A 20,435-nucleotide genomic window follows, 5' to 3' on the forward strand; every position below is an offset into this window, starting at 1 on the left:
TAACGAAACAAAACTTAATGCACGACGATATTCAATACACACGTGGAAATTTCGGGAAGTCAATACATACATGGGAATACACAGACGTCGATACACCATCTTTGGGCCCAAAAGTGTCAAATCTTGCTTGTTGGGCCTAGCTAGCCCAATGACCTGATCTTTAGGCCCGAAGGCAACTTGCTTACGTGTTGTTGGGTCTTATATGACCTAACTCCGTGCAAAAGGACTTTCAATGCCTTTTGTTCTATTGGGCCCCAAGGGTCCTTTGGTACTGCTAGTAAAGTCGATAATTCACAAATGCGGGTCGGGCCAAGGGCCCTTCGCATTCATGATAGCCTTGAACGACTTATGGATTATCGAGGTCTTCGTGCCCTCTTTTCTCCTCGGTTGTGGGGCTATGAGAAGTCAGGGTGGTTGGATTAAGTGAATAGTACAGACGACGCCTAAGGGGTCGTTAGTATAGTTGTAAACTAGTCGTTTCTATTAACACGTGTTTATAACAATTCACAATACACATTTAATCCAATGTCACCTGGAATCATCGAATACACACGTCGCAACAGAATAACCAAACATAAAATGAGTAATTCAAAGTATTAGGAAAACATCGGTTTTTCCTCGGGTTTTCAATACATACACCTACGAGATGCATACCAAGTCTAACATTTTTCAAACAAGCATACTTACGGATCTTCACACTTTTTATATGATACTCTTTTCAAAAAATATCAGATTTTCTGGTGGTTTTCAAAACAATACAAAACATTATTTTTCAAACATTGCTTATGAACTCACCAACATTTCATATGTTGACATTTTTCAAAATACTTGAATTCTCAGGTAACAGGTAAACCGAAGGGAAAAAAATGTACTCAGTGATGTCTTGTTGTTTGTTTAACTAGTATCGAACAATTTACTTTTGGGAATGTAATGTTTAAAACAATGTACTAAATGTAAACACTACCAGTTGTACTATTTCAATGCATGGTGATGAATGATGTTATGTTTCATGTATATTCACTGTGATGGTATTCAATTGAGTCACAACAGCCCTCGGACGTTTCCGCCGTCTGGTTCGGGGGTGTGACAAGGGTTTACACGAATGTAACCCTAATTCTCCACACTATATAAAAGAGCTTGTGATGCTTGAAATGGAACTAGTTGTGTGTGTAGAAGGTGGTGGCCGATTTCTATAAGCTACATACACTCTCATAAGGTTTTTCCAATTTTTGGTGACTTGTGATTTCCATTTGAGGCATCCACATTATTGGTGCTTGGCTCTGAAACTCCAAGTAATCAACTCACAATTGAAAGGTATGTAATTCTTCTAGCCATTATGTTTAATGTTCCCCATGCGATGCTAGATACGTTATGAACCTTGGAAAAATCAAAGTTGCATGTATTCATAGTAAACATAGACCCAAGGTTTTAGTGTTGCACGAACACCTTAGGAGTGTTAGATTTCTCAAAACCCAACAGTGGTATCAGATACTAGGATTGTTTTCTTCAATACTTGATGCAAACTGTTCAAAAGTCGCAAAATTGAGCTGCCTGGGCAGTGGACTCGCCGTGTCCATGGGGGACTCAACGAGTCCAAGCACAAATTCATCCTACTCGTCGAGTAGGTTCGTGCACTCGACGAGTAGGAAACACAGAATGCAGTTTTTCAACTTTTGCTGCTGGAAATGGACTAGAAACATTACCCTAAACTGTTTTGATGTTTTGTTGTAGATGGTGTAATGGTTGTTCTAATCCATTTACAATGGCTAATATTAAACTTCCCTGAGGAGTTGGAAATTGACATCATTTTACACTCCTTACCTTCGTGTTATGATCAATTCCGCATGACATACCACATGAACAAGGAGGAAGTCACACTCAGCAAGCTTCAAGGACTTCTGAAGACCGCCGAAAGTGGTCTTAAATGTAAGTCGGTTGTTACTACTCCTACTCCTACAGCTACCCTTTTTTTGGCTATCGGGAAAGGCAAAGGGAAGAAGAGGAAGACCCGTTTGAAGGGTACCATGGGAAAGTCTCTTGATGGATCCTCATCGAGTGGAACTAAAGGTGGTTCTGCTACTCCTTTTGCCATCCCTAAGGATGTTGAATGCTTCTATTGCCAGAATAAGGGGCACTAGAAGCAAAATTGCCCAAAGTACTTGCAGGATGTCAAGGATGGGAAAGTGAAACCATCCCATGCAAGTATTTACACTATATTGTATAATAACTCACCATACTGTAATTCTTGGGTCTTTGATACAGCTTGTGGTATTCACATATGTTGTGATTTGCAGAGCCTAAGAAGAAGTGAGGATATGGAGCACAGAAAGATAAACTTAATCATGGGGAACAAGAAGGTTTCATCTGTTACCAAGATTGGAGTTTATATTGTGTTTCTAGATAGTGGGTTAAAGTTAGATTTGAATAAATGTGTTTACTCATCCGAAATGGCGAGGAATATTATTTCCTTTCATAGTTTGTACAAACAAGGGTTTACCTTTTCTTTTGATAATAAAATTGGTAGTATTAATGCTTTCTTTAATAATGTTCTTTATTTTAAAGCATTACCTTGTGATGGTGTATATGAAACTGTGACGGTTGAAGATAACCTAGGAAATAATGTGTTGTGTATTGATTCTTCTACTAGCTTGGATAAAGCATCATTGTGGCATTGTCGTCTTGGACATGTAAACAAGAAACACATAGGCCAACTCCAGAAGGATGGAGTCTTGGAGTCATTTGACCTTAAGTCAGATGATAGTTGTGAATCTTGTTTGCTTGGGAAAATGAACAAATCACCCTTCAATGGTTCTTATGAAAGGGGCGAGGGTTTGTTGGACCTTATACATACTGATGTATTTGGACCCTTCAAAACCGCCACAAGGGATGCTAATCGCTACTACCTGACTTTTACTGATGATTATAGTAGATATGGTTATCTCTACTTAATAAAACATAAGTCAGAAACTTTTGATAGGTTTAAAGAGTTTAAATAGGAAGTAGAAAATCAATTCGACAAGAACATTAAGATGCTTTGATCCGCACGAGGTGATGAGTATCTTAGCACAGAGTTCCTCGACTATTTTAAGGAGTGTGGGATTATCTCACAATTGACACCTCCCAGGACACCTCAGCTGAATGGTGTGGCTGAGAGGCATAATTGAACCTTGTTGGACATGGTTCGATCCATGATGAATCGAGTTTTGCTACCAATCTCATTTTGGGGGTATGCCTTAGAGACTGATGCCCATATCCTTAATCTAGTCCCTACAAAGAAGGTTGCCAAAACACCTCATGAGATGTGGACTGGGAAAGTTCCCAACTTGGACCACATCAAGATTTGGGGTTGAGAGGCTTTTGTGAGACGCGAGACTCACAATAAACTCGAACCTTGAAGTGAGAGGTGTATTTTCATCGGCTACCCACATAATTCCTTTGGTTACCTCTTCTACAGAGCTAGTGAGAATGTGGTCTTTGTAGCAAGGAGAGGAGTCTTTAGTGAACGAGAGTTCATGAGTCAAGGAAACAGTGGGAGACATATTAACCTTGAAGAACTTCAAGAGTCAACTGGTGAAGGAACCTCAAATCCTAGGAATCAACCTGAGGAGGAAACTCGTATTGATCAGAGTACATAGCAGCAAGTGAAGCGGCAAAGAAGGCGATATGGCTGGAGAACTTCATCATAGACCTTGGAGTTGTACCAGCTATCAAGGATCCTATAGATATTTTATGTGACAGTAATAGTGCGGTTGCCTTAGCCAAGGAACCGAGAGATCATGCAGATCTAGACACATTGGCAGAAAATATCACTTCATAAGACACAAGATAGAAGAAGGACTCCTTGTGGAAAAGAGGGTGTCATCAGAAGAGAATCCTGCAGATCCCCTTACAAAGGAACTGACGAGGGTTAGGCACTTACAGCATGCGAGACACATAGGGCTGAAGGATGATATTTGTTTTACAAATTAGATACCTATTACTGAAACTTGTAAAATGTAATCAACAGCTGATGATGAATAAAAGGTGTATTTATTTATGAGTAAGGTGTTACTGTCTTTGTCAATTATTTACAATTGTTTCAGCTTTGCATGTTTTGACTTCCAAAATAAATTACTTTATTCAAACTTCCACAGTTGGTCATACGTCGAAAGTAGGTATGAATTAAGACTGTCATGAATTGGGCTTGTAGATGACTAAAGGTGTTTAGCCATAGAAATGATTGCTACAACATTCATGAGTACACATAAGTTATGAGTATTAGAATAAACCCACGCTCACTGGCATCACTTCATGGAATTTATCTCGAGTGATCGTGAGACGGTAATATCATATAAGTCTTCAAACCTAGAGATATGACTTGTTGCCTATGAGTTGATTATACATTGATTATACGTAAACGCATTGGTAACTCGATGTTATAAAACGTGCCTTTGTGTATAATTCAACAAGTTGTAGAACAAGCATATGAGTCGAAGTTTATTTGTTCCTTCTTGGATTAGAAGCGATATCTAGGCCCCTCGATGATTTTGTGTTGACCCATGTACTGGGCCCGGTCAGAACTAAGTTGATGTGTTCAATTAAGTTCTATGTCAAACAAATCGGAAAAATCGAGAAACAAACTGCTGGACAATAAGTAAGACATTATTCCATGTATTTGTCCGGCTGATATCTAGAACAGAGGATTATATGATCACTTATCTAAAATGGCGCTTCCTAGTTCAACAGAGTTTTAAGAGCTACAATTGCTGGTTGGTTCTTGAAGTAATATAGGCAAATATAGTTATTAGACTTATCCAAGTGGGAGACTGTTGGATAAGGTGTCTAAGTCCATAACTTTATTTGGTATATACTTGACCCAACCCGGAATGGTCCATTTGGGTTGCACTTCACCCGAACGATTTATGGCTAAACCTTTGAGAATTTTCTGTTTATGATTTGTTAATATATTATTAGTTATAATATATTAATATGAAATCATATTATTTTAATTAGTATTGATCATAAATTAATTTAGAATTAATTTGGTGATCAAAAAGGTGACTAATTAAATATGGGCTCTTGTATTTATATAAGTGTGGGCTAATACTCATCTGGAATGGGCTTGGCATGCATGGAGTCCATGGATCTTTTAACCCATGAATCCTTGGAAAGGAAGAGTCATGGGTATTAGGGTTTACATGGATGTAAACCTAATTCTCCACACTATATAAAGGAGCTTGTGATGCTTGCAATGACACTAGTTGTGCGTGTAAAAGGTGGTGGCCGATTTCTATAAGCTACATACACTCTCATAAGGTTTTTCCAAGTTTGTGGTGGTTTGGGATTTCCATTTGAGGCATCCACATTATTGGTGCTAACCTCTCAAACTCCAAGGAATCAACTCACAATTGAAAGGTATGTAATTCTTCTAGCCATTATGTTGAATGTTCCCTATGCCATGCTAGATAGGTTATGAACCTTGTAAAAATCAAAGTTGCATGTTTTCATAGTAAACATCGATCCAAGGTTTTAGGGTTGCATGAACACCTTAGGAGTGTTATATTGCTCAAAACCACACACTTGCTATTTAGTAAAGTTTGTTCATTTTGTTCCCATAGTGTTGGATCTATAAACGGTTTTCTTAAATAAAGAGGAGAATGCAATGCACGAAATCGGCCGGGCTCAAGTAAGTTTACCCAATGTATTAGCCACGCTAGAAATATATGATTGAATTGGTTATTTTCTAAGTGTGTGCTTTCAAAATTGTACATGTGTAGGATTGCATAGCCCTAGAATGATGAATTCTGCCTTATTTCCTATTCCTTGTTTGGTTGTGGTTTTAGGGTAGAAGCTTTATTTGACAGTCTATGTGATTCTATTTGTGTATAACTTGCATGCATAGGACAACCGACGATGATTGATTTAGATTTCTGGTTTAATGAGGATAGAGAAATCCTAGAATAGTCTAGGATCTGAGTTTGTGCTGTGTTTTGTGGGTCATGTTCAGCTGTGGTTGGGTGAATTAGAGGTATCAAGTCTGGTCTTTGGGAAGATACAGGTAGGTGTGGAAGGTAGTATTGGGCCCGTACTACTGAAAGCACAGGACCTGTACCCGAAAAAGGACAAACATGGAAGGTCTAAGGAGTCCGGTGAGGAGGAATCCCTTTTAACTTCCTTATCCATTGCTCTTTATGTTATATTTTTCATTTGAGGATGGTGATGATTATGTGAGGAGGTTTGGGTTCGGGATCAGGATCAGGATCAGGTTGAGGCTCTGGTATAGAGGCAATTGATTAAAGGCTACACGAGATTATCGCGCCTGAGGTTACTAGTGGCATCCTTGACGCTACCCCAGTGATCTTTGGTATCGTCAAGGAGGGGATCATGGAGGTTATGAAGGAGCGGCTCAGGTCTTCTCAAGCTGAGATTACTGCGGGTCAGATTGGGACTCGAACTCCCTCATTTCAGGAGTTCAAGGCGTGTGGTGCTTCTGAGTTCTTTGGGGTTAGGGACCCAATCACTAATCACCACTAGGTTGCCGACATGGAGAATACCCAACGTACAGGCTTTTACCCTGAGGCGGAAAAGGTAAGGTTCGCATCCTGTGTGCTGAGGGATCCGGCACGAGATTGGTAGGAAGAGATTACCCTCAAGATAGGATCGGCGGGTGTGGCTGATATGTCATGGTAGGAGTTTGTGTGGAGGTTTGATCAGGAGTTTGCACTAGCCATTGAGGTTCAGCGTTTGGTGAGGGAGTTCCAAGACCTTCACCAAACCACGGAGACCGTGGCAGAGATTACTGCCATGTTCAGAGAGAGAGAGAAAGAGAGAGAGAGAGAGAGAGAGAGAGAGAGCATTGTTGGTTTCGCAGTACGTTGCGGATGAGGAGATGAAGAAGATGAGGTATCATTCCATGCCGAGGGATGATATCTGAGAGTTCATCAGCTTCTCGGGGTGCAAAACCCTGATTGACATGGTGGAGGAGGCCCGGGAGCGGGAAATTGAGTTGGAGCTCTGGACGAAGGGGAAGCGTGAGCAGGTTTAGAAGGCAGTGGGTCAGGCTAAGAAACCTAAGACCTCCAATCCTCCCAACAATGGATAGCAGGGTCGAGGCTGTTGTGCCAAGTTCGGCAAGCCGCACAGTGGAGCTTGTCGGGTAGCAAGCTCGACATGTTACGCATGTGGCTAGTCGGGCCACATGAGCAGGGACTGCCCCAGGAAGGGCTTGATTTGTTTTCACTGCAACCAGTCCATTCATAAAAAGGCCGATTGTCTGAGGTTGTCTGGAGGAGCAGTGGCGACATGTTACGCATGTGGCCAGTCGGGCCACATGAGCAGTGACTGCGCCCGCCACGATCAGGATTAAGGATGGCCGCCCGATCAAGGCGGAGGCTCCTGTGGTGAAGAGCAAGGTATTTCTGCTGACCACATAGGAGGCCCGAGCAGTGTCAGATGTGGTGACTGGGAACTTTTTAGTCAATGGATTGTCGGCTCATGTTCTTTTTGATTCGGGGGCTACCCAGTCATTTGTATCGCTTGCAATCAACAAGAAGTTTCAAGATGCTCTTGGGACTTTGGCTTCCCATTTTGAGGTGGAAATTGCTAATGATCGCATTGTGAGTGCTAAGACGGTATTTTAGAAGAGAATACAGAACATGTTCGGTGAGAGGTTTTCTATTGATTTGGTACCGATTCCTTTGAGGGGATTTAAAAGTGATCATTGGGATAGAGTAGTTGGGGCCCAATGCGGCTGTAATTAATTGTGAGTAGCAGCTAGTGAGATTTTGAACCCAAGTGGGGGAGAACTGTTTATTCATGGAGAGAGAGCCTCACATGGGCCAGATCTCTGTTCGGCTGCGACAGCTACGAGACTTCTTCAACAGAGTTGTTCCAGGTTTCTTTCTTATATTGCGGATTCAAGGGTGGAGACCACGATAGAGTTGAGAAGAGTACCTATTGTGCGAGATTTTCCCAATGTTTTTCTAGAGGAGTTTCTTGGGGTGCCACCCAAGAGGCAGATAGAGTTCTGGATTGATTTGATGGCTGGTGCAACTCCGATAGGCAAGGCGTTGTATCATCTAGCTTCGCCTGAGATGCAGGAGTTGTCTACACAGCTACATGAGCTGCTAGACATGGGATTTATTCGTCCGAGTAGTTCCCCATGGGGAGCACCGATCCTATTCGTAAAAAAGAAGGATGGGTCTCGCAGAATGTGTATTGATTATTGGGAGTTGAACAAGCTAACAGTGAAGCACCGTTACCCGCTTTCGAGGATCGGTGACTTATTTGATCAGCTTCAGGGCACATCTTGGTTTTCCAAGATTGATCTTTGGTCGGGATATCATCAGATGAGGATCAGGGACAACGATATACCGAAGACAAACTTCAGAACTCGATATGGTCATTGTGAGTTCGTACTGATGCTATTCGGGCTCACTAATTCTCTTGCAATATTGATGGACCTCATGAACCGGGTGTGCAGACCGACGCTGGATAGGTCTGTGATTGTTTTTATTGACGACATCCTGGTGTACTCCAAGACCAAGGAGCAGCACGAGCAACACTTGAAGGAGGTTTTGGAGACCTTGAGGATGGAGAGACTTTATGCCAAATTCTCTAAATGCGAATTTTGTTTGCGTGAGGTGCAATTTCTAGGGCACATCATGAACCAAGAGGGTATCTTGGTGGACCTGACCAAGATTGAGGCGTGATGCGATGGGAGGTTCCGAGGAACGCATCTGAGATCCAGAATTTCTTGGGCCTTGCGGGGTACTATTAGAGATTTATTCAAGGCTTCTCCAAGATTGCAGTGCCTTTGACTCATCTGACCAAGAAGAATGTAACCTTACGATGGGGTCCAGATCAGCAGTTGGCCTTCGAGAGTTTCAGATAGAAATTGTGTGAGGCCCCGATTCTAGCATTACCCGAGAGATTTGATGATTTTGTGGTATATTGTGATGCTTCTATTTCGAGTTTGGGGCATGTCCTTATACAGATGGGGCACGTGATTGCTTACGCCTCGAGGCAGCTAAAGCCTCACGATGCGAATTACCCCACCCATGGCTTGGAATTGGCGGCGGTGGCATTTGCCCTAAAAATTTGGAGGCATTACTTATATGGGGTCCGATGCACCATTTTCACCGATCATAAGAGTTTGAAGTATTTGATGGATCATCCAAACCTGAATATACGGCAGAGGAGGTGGTTAGACATGCTGAAAGATTATGATTGTGATATATTGTGTCACACCCCAAAACCAAGAACGGCGGAAACGTTCCGGGGCAGAGGACGTCATGTACAGTATCACAACACAGTAAATGTAAATAAGCAAACAACATCATCCATTGCATTAAATATATAATTTTAATACAAGTGTGTTCTGTACAGTTATAGACACCAAAAATAATGAAACACAAAATAATATGAGATGAGTCTTGAATGCACACCATCTTCTCAAAAGCTGGCCTCGGTACCTGTCTACTGATGACCTGAGAATACAAGTTATTTTGAAAGAGTTTATCAGCATTAAGCTGGTGAGTTCATAAGTATTTTAGTGTCAATGTTCCTTGTAAAAACGTTTGAACCTGTCTCAATGTATAAGTTGTAGAAATGTAAGTAAATGTTTGAAAGTGTTTGTAAAAGTTTGAATCCCTCAGAAAATCCTATATTTTCTATAAAAGTAACCTTCTACCAAGGCTAGGCTGTTTCGTAAACTTTTCTGTTGTAAAAGTGTGTGATTACCCAAATATAACTATCATTTGTTAAAAATATAGTTTGTACATTAATGCTTAAGTGAGGTTATCACTAAAATATGTAATGGGTAAATCATTGTAGTACTGTAGCTTTGTATATTAAGACTACTACTGTACTAAACACTACTACCTTAAACCGGATTTATATTAAGGTATATTGTGATTAATTGCACCATGCTATCGACTGATAATCAACGACATAATGAACGGTCGTAATAAGAAATGACGTTTGGCACCCGCAGACCTACAGGTCCGGCTGTAGCTAGCAGCAAGGTGTAGGATAGTCAATCCAGTATAGAGCTATACGCAAACTCACGCTCTCCCTCCAAGAGAATTCTGGCTACAACTCAGGCCATGACATTTAAGGCAAGCCCGATACAGTGGATCACAATTGTTAAGTATTCATGTATATGTATTGTTTCTCGTATATCTGTATATGTATTGTTTCTAGTATATCTGTATATGTATTGTTTCTAGTATATCTGTATATGTATTGTTTCTAGTATATCTGTATATGTATTGTTTCTAGTATATCTGTATATGTATTGTTTCTAGTATATCTGTATATGTATTGTTTCTAGTATATCTGTATATGTATTGTTTCTAGTATATCTGTATATGTATTGTTTCTAGTATATCTGTATATGTATTGTTTCTAGTATATCTGTATATGTATTGTTTCTAGTATATCTGTATATGTATTGATCCTGCGTTACCCCGATGGTAACCAGCTAATGATGTACTGATGAGTATGAATATGGAAGTACCTTTATGTCTATACATGTATATATGATATATAAGTAATATGGAAACGACATTCGGATGGTCACCCGAAATCCCACCAGACCACATCCAAATCGAGGAAAAGGAAATAGGGAGGATGGCCTTCCTAAGCCCTTTAAACATTATTTATATATTTATACATATATGGGCATGCAATTGGATATATAAAAGCATAAATAAGTTTTCATAAAACATTTGGAGCATAAATATAATTTCAAGAGAAGATCGACTTGATGTCGATCTATAAAACATTTTGAAGGCATAAGTTGATAAAACAGTTTAAGTATAAGAAGCATTTGTTTGAATCACAATCTATAAGTAAGTTTGGATAGTAAAACAGTTTGTAAAACATTTCAATAGTAAAGCAGTTTGAAAAACAGTTTGAACAGTGGTAAAAATCGTTGTTTTCCTAGTTATTAATCACATGTGATTAAATGCAATCACATGTGATTGAAGCAATAACTATAAGTATTTGACTTGTATTCCCCCCCCCCCCATAAAGTATTTAAAACACTTAAAATCATTTCAAAGGTTGATTCTAGGGGTATGAACTCACTTGTGGTGAGTCGTTTGAATTGCAGTGTCGGCTACCGTGCTAGGTGACAAACGGAGACTGGTTTACACGCACGAGCCTAGTTATCATATAATAAACATATATATAACTAATTAGACATATAATAACTTAATTAAATAAGTTAAGACACTTAGAAAACATTTAAACACTTTTATGAGTGTTTAGGGTCCAAATGGTTGCATCTAAGTTGCTACGGGACAAGGCAAAAGGGTTTGAAACATCAAATAGCCTTGTATAGGAGTTCACCACCCAACAAACCCCACACCTTGGAGTTTACGGCCGTAAACTCATAGGTTTATGGCCGTGAACTCCTCAAATGGTGTTTTTGGGTGTCTTGTGGTGTTATTTTGCATCTAGAACACTCCTAGCTTTGTTGGAATAACACATGAAGTAGTTTTAAGGCTTTAGAACACTCCATAAGGGAGTTTACGGCCTAAGGTCCTTCACCTTAGAGTTTACGGCCGTAAACTCTAGGATTTTAATTGATTTGAAGCACTTAAACATCAAGAATGGCATTCATGAATTTATCTAAGGCTAATGGGGACAAGAGGCACACTTTGGTGCCTTCACTTGGAGTTTACGGTCCAAGCCATGTTCCTTGGCCGTAAACTCCTTTCAAGGAGTGGTTTCTATGTGTTCTACTCTCCATTCTAGTCCCAAAGGTGCAAGGTAATTTGTCTAAAGGCTTAAGGGTAGCTTGGAATGATTTTTGTCCCACAAAAAAGGGGTTTACGGCCCAAGGGAGTTCCTTGGCCATAAACTCCTAGAAACTTATGGTTTTTATGGCCTTTTGATGTTCTAAACAAGCACAAGCATTAGTGGTTAGAGTCCTTAAGCATTTGGGGGAAAGTTTTAGGGCATTTAAGCCCTTGAAAAGGGGTTTACGGCCCAAGGGAGTTCCTTGGCCGTAAACTCCTAGAACTTATGTTTCTTGTATGATTTCTAGGCTATAAAGTTCATACCCAATGTCCTTGATAAGTCCCCTAACATGTGGATGGGTCTAGAAAGCATTAAAGTTCCATTTTGGAGTTTACTCCCCAAGAACGTTCTTGGGCGGTAAACTCCCGGATCTTGATATATAGACATGTAATTTGTGTTAATGAGCATCTAACAAGTATTGAAACATACTTAGAAAAGTAAACTCACAATATGGGATGAAAACCCGAAGATCCGTCAGAGAGAATATGGCTTTTCTCTATTTGGAATTGTGAATAATGAATTAATTTAATTCAGAAAACTATTTATAGTCCTGGAATATTTTGACAGAAAATGTTTTTATTCCTGATGTTGGACTGTAATAGTATGAAACTTGAAATTCCCAAGTTTCACAAAACCAGGAGTATTCACTCTCCTGATATCACCTAAAACATAAACCCTAATGTACACAAACTTGTTCGGAAAAACTTGAAAATCACAGAAACTGAACTAGCTTCTATTGAATAGATGAGGTTTATACAATTGGAAATTTCAGGTTGTCACATCATCCCCCTGTTAGAGGGAATTTCGTCCCGAAATTAGAATTTAAGCAAATAAAAGTTACAAACAATCAAGCGAAAAGATGAGGGTATTTCAACTTCATCTGATCCTCGCGTTCCCAAGTGAACTCCGGTCCTCGCTTGGCGTTCCAGCGAACCTTCACGATAGGGATACGGCTTTGTTTCGTCTGCTTGACCTCACGGTCCATGATTTCTACAGGTTCTTCCACGAAGTTGAGGCTCTCGTTGATCTCGATCTCGTCGAGTGGGATTACGAGAGTCTCTTCAGACAGACACTTTTTCAAGTTAGATACGTGGAATGTAGAATGTACGTTACACAGTGTGTCGGGTAGATCAAGTTTGTAAGCTACGGGGCCGACTCTGGCAAGAATCTCGAAAGGCCCTATGTACCTCGGATTAAGCTTCCCACGCTTGCCGAAGCGTATCAAGCCTTTCCAGGGTGAGACTTTGAGAAGGACTCGGTCTCCCACCTAAAATTCCAAAGGTTTTCTTCGTTTATCGGCGTAGCTCTTCTGTCGGTCTCTAGAGGCTTTCAATCGTTCACGGATTTGAATGATCTTCTCTGTCGTTTCCCGAATGATTTCCGGACCAGTGAGAGTACTGTCGGAAGCTTGCCCTCTCGCTAATTGGGTATCACCAACCTCAGCCCAGCACAGAGGGGATCTGCACTTGCGGCCGTAGAGAGCTTCGAATGGAGCAGCCTTGATGCTGGTGTGATAACTGTTATTATAGGAAAATTCGACAAGGGGTAAATGAGTATCCCATGCCTTCCCAAAATCAATCACACAGGCTCGCAACATATCTTCCAATGTTTGGATGGTTCTCTCACTCTGTCCGTCGGTCTGTGGATGGTAGGCTGTGCTCATGTCCAGCCTTGTTCCTAGGGAATGTTGTAGGGATTGCCAAAATCTGGAAGTGAACCTACTATCTCTATCGGAGATAATGGAAATAGGTACACCATGCAACCGTACAATTTCCCTAATGTATGTTCTCGTAAGTTTCACCATCTTGTCGGTTTCTTTGATTGGCAGGAAGTGTGCAGACTTGGTCAACCTATCAATGATGACCCATATGGTGTCAAGTCCACCCGTTGTCTTGGGCAACTTGGTTATGAAATCCATAGTGATCCGCTCCCACTTCCATTCCGGAATCTCTGGTTGTTGCAGTAAACCAGAGGGCTTCTGGTACTCGACCTTAACCTTTGCGCAAGTAAGGCATTTACTTACGAAGGTAGCAATCTCTGCTTTCATATTAGGCCACCAGTATAGCTTTTTAAGATCCAGATACATCTTATCTGAACCTGGGTGGACGGAATACCGAGTGTTGTGCGCCTCGGTCATGACTAAGTCTCGGAAACCACCGTGTTTTGGTGTCCAGATCCGGTCCATGAAATATAAAGCTCCGTCACCCTTGGCTTCGAAGTTCTTGTCCATTCCCCTAAGGGATTCACTCGACACATTTTCAGGTTTCATGGCCTCAAGTTGAGCCGCCTGAATTTGCTCAGTCAAGTGTGAATGGATGGTTATTGATAATGACTTGACTTTGCGACTAGAATATTCCTTCCGACTTAGGGCGTCTGCTACTACGTTGGCTTTACCCGGATGATAACGAATATCGCATTCGTAATCACTGAGTAGCTCGACCCACCGTCGTTGTCTCATGTTGAGTTCCTTCTGATCGAATATGTGCTGTAAACTCTTGTGGTCGGTAAAGATAGTGCTCTTCGTTCCATACAAGTAATGTCTCCAGATCTTCAGAGCAAACACTACTGCTCCTAGTTCAAGATCGTGGGTCGTGTAGTTAACCTCATGTGTCTTCAGCTGTCTCGAGGCGTAGGCGATGACCTTACCTCACTGCATCAGAACACATCCGAGTCCTTGATTGGATGCATCGCAATAGACTACGAAGTCTTCTATTCCTTCTGGAAGGGATAGTATTGGTGCGGTGCACGAGGCTCGTTTGAGCGTTTGGAACGCTCTTTCTTGCTTCTCTTCCCAGTCAAAGGCCACGCCTTTCTGGGTCAGGGTCGTAAGAGGCTTCGCTATTCGTGAGAAGTTCTGAATGAACCTGCGATAATAGCCAGCGAGACCTAGAAATTGACGAATTTCTGTAGGTGTCTTTGGTGCTGACCAGTTCTCAATGGCTTTTATTTTGGACGGGTCCACGTGGATTCCCTCTTTGCTTACCACGTGTCCTAAGAATTCGACTCTTCGGATCCAAAATTCACATTTCGAGAACTTCGCATAAAGTTTCTCCTTTCGTAATGTCTCTAGAACTTGTCGCAGATGATCACTATGCTCCTTCTTACTTTTGGAGTAGATCAGGATGTCGTCAATGAAAACGATGACGAACTGATCTAAGTAAGGTCGGCATACTCTATTCATCAGATCCATGAAGACCGCGGGCACATTGGTCAATCCGAATGGCATCACCACGAACTCGTAGTGTCCGTAACGAGTTCGGAAGGCTGTCTTTGGCACATCCTCCTCGAGCACTCGTAACTGGTGATATCCGGATCTCAGATCAATCTTGGGAAAATAGCTCGCCCCTTGCAGTTGGTTGAATAGATCATCTATGCGCGGCAGAGGGTAACGATTCTTGATCGTCAACTTGTTGAGTTCTCTGTAGTCAATACACATACGGAATGATCCGTCTTTCTTCTTAACGAACAAGACCGGTGCTCCCCAAGGTGAGAAACTTGGTCTTATAAAGCCCTTGTTGAGCAGTTCGTTAAGTTGACCAGAGAGTTCTTGCATCTCGGCTGGTGCTAAACGGTAGGGCGACTTGGCTACTGGGATAGCTCCTGGAACTAAGTCGATTCTGAACTCGACTTGTCGTTGCGGAGGTAACCCAGGTAGTTCTTCTGGGAAAATGTCGGGAAAGTCGCTCACTACTGGGAGGTTCTTTAGTTCTTTCGCTTCCAGGTTCGTGTCGACGACGTGAGCAAGGAATACGTGGTATTCTTTGCGCAGATATTTCTGTGCTTGAATACTAGAAATAATGCGAAGACTCGCACCAGGTTTGTCGCCGTAGACTATAAGAGTTCCGTTAGATGGGAGGTTTAAACGGACTGCTTTCTCATAGCACATGATGTCGGCTCGATGAAGACTTAACCAATCCATGCCGATAATAACGTCGAAACTTTTTATTGAGACCGGCATAAGGTCGATTGGAAATGAATGGTTATCTAAGGTTAGAAGACAACCTAAGTATATGCTATTAGTACTTTCGGTTTTCCCATTGGCCATTTCTACTGTGAATTGTTCATTAAGTGCGTGTGGTTGTTGATTAAGCATGCGAGCAAATTTGTGGTTTACGAAGCTTCGCTCCGCTCCACTATCGAACAGTATGCATGCATAGGAGTTATCAAGGAGGAACGTACCAGTCACCACTGTCGGGTCAGCAACTGCTTCCCCGTGGCCTATCGCTAGTACCTCCCTGCTCCTCCAGTATTCCTCGCCTTAGGGCAGTCCCTTTTAAAGTGGCCTGTTTCGCCACATCCATAGCAAGTTGGGCTCGCGCCTGAGCCAGGAACTTGGGAGATCGGTTGCGCCGGGAACTTACAGAATCGGACAGTGTGTCCTTTCCTGTGGCAGTTGTTACACTGCATCTCACGGCAAGCGCCGTTGTGGTGGAAGTTACATTTGTTGCACTTCGGCAAACTTCCAGAATACTGCTTCCCCGGAGCAGTAACAGCAGTAGGGGCTACCGCAGCATGTACTGCTACGATTTGCTGTTTCTTTGAAGCACGCTGCTTCTTCTTCTCGTCCCAGAACTTCCGCTTGTTGCCAGCGGGTTTAGAGGGTTCTGGGATGGATAGGGTGGTTGTAGTTGCAGGGGTCTTGACTCCATGGTCAATAAGTCTTTGTGCCAATCGCTTGGCACTGTCGAAACTGGCAGGGTTGGATGCTAAGACGTTCCCCTGGTACGGAGGCACTAGCCCCCATACATACCGTTCAATCTTTTTCCCTTCAGTGGGAACCATGTTGGGGCATAGGGCCACCAGTTCGCTAAAGCGGGCAGTGTAAGCGATCACGTTGGTGCCCTTCATGGTCAGATTCCAAAGTTCATGTTCCAACTTCTGGACCTTGCCCCTAGGGCAGTACTCCTCAGTCATGAGGTCCTTCATCGTTTCCCAGCCCATGGCGTTAGCCACAACAAGAGTTAGGGCTTTGACGTGGCCGTTCCACCACGTTAGGGCTTTATCCTCGAAGGTGCATGCGGCATATTTCACTTTAAATGCAGCTGGGCACGAACAGATTTCGAAGACTGATTCCGTCTTCTCGAACCATTGCGAGAGAGCAATGACTCCGCCGGTGTCATAGAAAGGCTTCGGCTTGCAGTTTGTAAAATCCTTGTAAGAGCACTCTCTCGAGCGCACAGGGATTTCAACTGGGATAGATTCCACAGGGGTTCCACCTCTGCTAGCATCCGATGAGTGATACTGAGCCATGGCAGTTGCCACTGCTGCAGCTACGGCAGCATTCAGGGCTGCAGTATCGATGACTGCAGGTGGAGGAGGCGGTGGAGGTACAGGATTATTCCTATTCCGGGGAGATTTGCGAGGAGGCATCCTTCAGCTATAAGTTTATAAAGACAAGAAGGATGTTAAGAATCAATTTGTAAGCAACATGAGAGTGATCCATGGACTAACTAACCATAGCCCAACAGTTTGAACGAGTGTTTGAAATCACATAAGAAATATTAGTAGGAATACACAAGTGTACAAATTTTTCCCACAAGTGATTTCAATAGTACGGGTATTACTGATGTAATAAGTTCAAGGAAAATCGACCTAACAGTAGGTCTTACATCATACCATAAGGACAATACTGACAGTCCTAGATTCCTAATTAGAGTACCGCAAGTTAGGAATATTTTACAGACAAGTGCCACTTAGAGCACAAAAGTTCAAGGCTATCCCTAAATCAAAAGACAGAGATGCGCTAGACATCATCTAATGGCGATGGGAATTTCTCGGGCGAGCCCTGAGGTCGGACATTTGACGAAACACCTCTTGAAGGTGTCGGTCCTGAGTTCTTTGACGAGCTCGAAGTTCTAAGACTTCAGCACGTGAGGCAGCCAGCTGTTGCTGCAGGGCTTCGTTGGTTCTCCGGGTCCGTTCCATGTCTTCTTCAAGACGGAGGATGCGGACTGTATTGACGCCTGAATTGGCATCAATCTCCATGACCCGGTCGATGGCTGCTCGACCTTGCTCGACATTACGAGCTATTCTGCGGATGATCACCGGCAGAGCTCTGTCAGCAGAGCCACCATCGCTGATGTTGTAGAAGGTTCGGTCCCCAAAATATGGTAAGGGCTGACCCTACCCATCACTCCAGCGATTCAGATGGTTTGCCCACATGGGGGTAGGTCCTGGAAATGCTGGTCGAGGGTTGTTGTTCGGGGCTTGACCTACTAGCGGTAGGTTGTTGACTTCAGGCTCGGAGTCGGATCCATCCGAAAAGCCTTCTGCGAGGTGATCATCCAAAGGGATTGGATGGTCATCTTCGGGCTCTTCATCAATCCACCCGGCATTGCCTTCATTGGGAAAGTACGGGTCGCCATGATGGAATCCAGCCATTTAGATCTACGCGAGAAGAGAGGTATAAGAATATGGTATACGTGTAACTAGTAGCTCAAAATACTCCTATAGTATTTTAAGTTCTAAGTTCTACTGATCCTCTTGTGGTATTGTTGGTAAGTTTTTAGACTTGTTAACATATCACAACCATTCTAGGGCATATACTAATCACTCCTAGGACCAGCATAGTTGATCAGGCTATGCCATTCCCAGGAGTGACCATACATCCCCGAGCTCACCTGTGATATTCAACAATCGTAATACTTTTGTTCTTGTCATTGTGACACTGATTTTAGTATGAATATAGACTAGTATACTTAATTAAATATTTTATTATTTAAAGTATAGACCCTTGGTCAGAGTGTTTTAGTCCCTTTTGGGTTTATAGATTAGTATATCTTTTATGGGTTGATATACTTGATTCACTATAAACAATGCTCTGATACCAATCTGTCACACCCCAAAACCAAGAACGGTGGAAACGTTCCGGGGCGGAGGACGTCATGTACAGTATCACAACACAGTAAATGTAAATAAGCAAACAACATCATCAATTGCATTAAATATATAATTTTAATACAAGTGTGTTCTGTACAGTTATAGACACCAAAAATAATGAAAAACAAAATAATATGAGATGAGTCTTGAATGCACACCATCTTCTCAAAAGTTGGCCTCGGTACCTGTCTACTGATGACCTGAGAATACAAGTTATTTTGAAAGAGTTTATCAGCATTAAGCTGGTGAGTTCATAAGTATTTTAGTGTCAATGTTCCTTGTAAAAACGTTTGAACCTGTCTCAATGTATAAGTTGTAGAAATGTAAGTAAATGTTTGAAAGTGTTTGTAAAAGTTTGAATCCCTCAGAAAATCCTATATTTTCTATAAAAGTAACCTTCTACCAAGGCTAGGCTGTTTCGTAAACTTTTCTGTTGTAAAAGTGTGTGATTACCCAAATATAACTATCATTTGTTAAAAATATAGTTTGTACATTAATGCTTAAGTGAGGTTATCACTAAAATATGTAATGGGTAAATCATTGTAGTACTGTAGCTTTGTATATTAAGACTACTACTGTACTAAACACTACTACCTTAAACCGGATTTATATTAAGGTATATTGTGATTAATTGCACCATGCTATCGACTGATAATCAACGACATAATGAACGGTCGTAATAAGAAATGACGTTTGGCACCCGCAGACCTGCAGGTCCGGCTGTAGCTAGCAGCAAGGTGTAGGATAGTCAATCCAGTATAGATCTATACGCAAACTCACGCTCTCCCTCCAAGAGAATTCTGGCTACAACTCAGGCCATGACATTTAAGGCAAGCCCGATACAGTGGATCACAATTGTTAAGTATTCATGTATATGTATTGTTTCTCGTATATCTGTATATGTATTGTTTCTAGTATATCTGTATATGTATTGTTTCTAGTATATCTGTATATGTATTGTTTCTAGTATATCTGTATATGTATTGTTTCTAGTATATCTGTATATGTATTGTTTCTAGTATATCTGTATATGTATTGTTTCTAGTATATCTGTATATGTATTGATCCTGCGTTACCCCGATGGTAACCAGCTAATGATGTACTGATGAGTATGAATATGGAAGTACCTTTATGTCTATACATGTATATATGATATATATAAGTAATATGGAAACGACATTCGGATGGTCACCCGAAATCCCACCAGACCACATCCAAATCGAGGAAAAGGAAATAGGGAGGATGGCCTTCCTAAGCCCTTTAAACATTATTTATATATCTATACATATATGGGCATGCAATTGGATATATAAAAGCATAAATAAGTTTTCATAAAACATTTGGAGCATAAATATAATTTCAAGAGAAGATCGACTTGATGTCGATCTATAAAACATTTTGAAGGCATAAGTTGATAAAACAGTTTAAGTATAAGAAGCATTTGTTTGAATCACAATCTATAAGTAAGTTTGGATAGTAAAACAGTTTGTAAAACATTTCAATAGTAAAGCAGTTTGAAAAACAGTTTGAACAGTGGTAAAAATCGTTGTTTTCCTAGTTATTAATCACATGTGATTGAAGCAATAACTATAAGTATTTGACTTGTATTCCCCCCCCCCCCCCCCTAAAGTATTTAAAACACTTAAAATCATTTCAAAGGTTGATTCTAGGGGTATGAACTCACTTGTGGTGAGTCGTTTGAATTGCAGTGTCGGCTACCGTGCTAGGTGACAAATGGAGACTGGTTTACACGCACGAGCCTAGTTATC

This window comes from Lactuca sativa, chromosome 1 (genome assembly GCF_002870075.4).
Source record: "Lactuca sativa cultivar Salinas chromosome 1, Lsat_Salinas_v11, whole genome shotgun sequence".
NCBI lineage: Eukaryota > Viridiplantae > Streptophyta > Magnoliopsida > Asterales > Asteraceae > Lactuca > Lactuca sativa.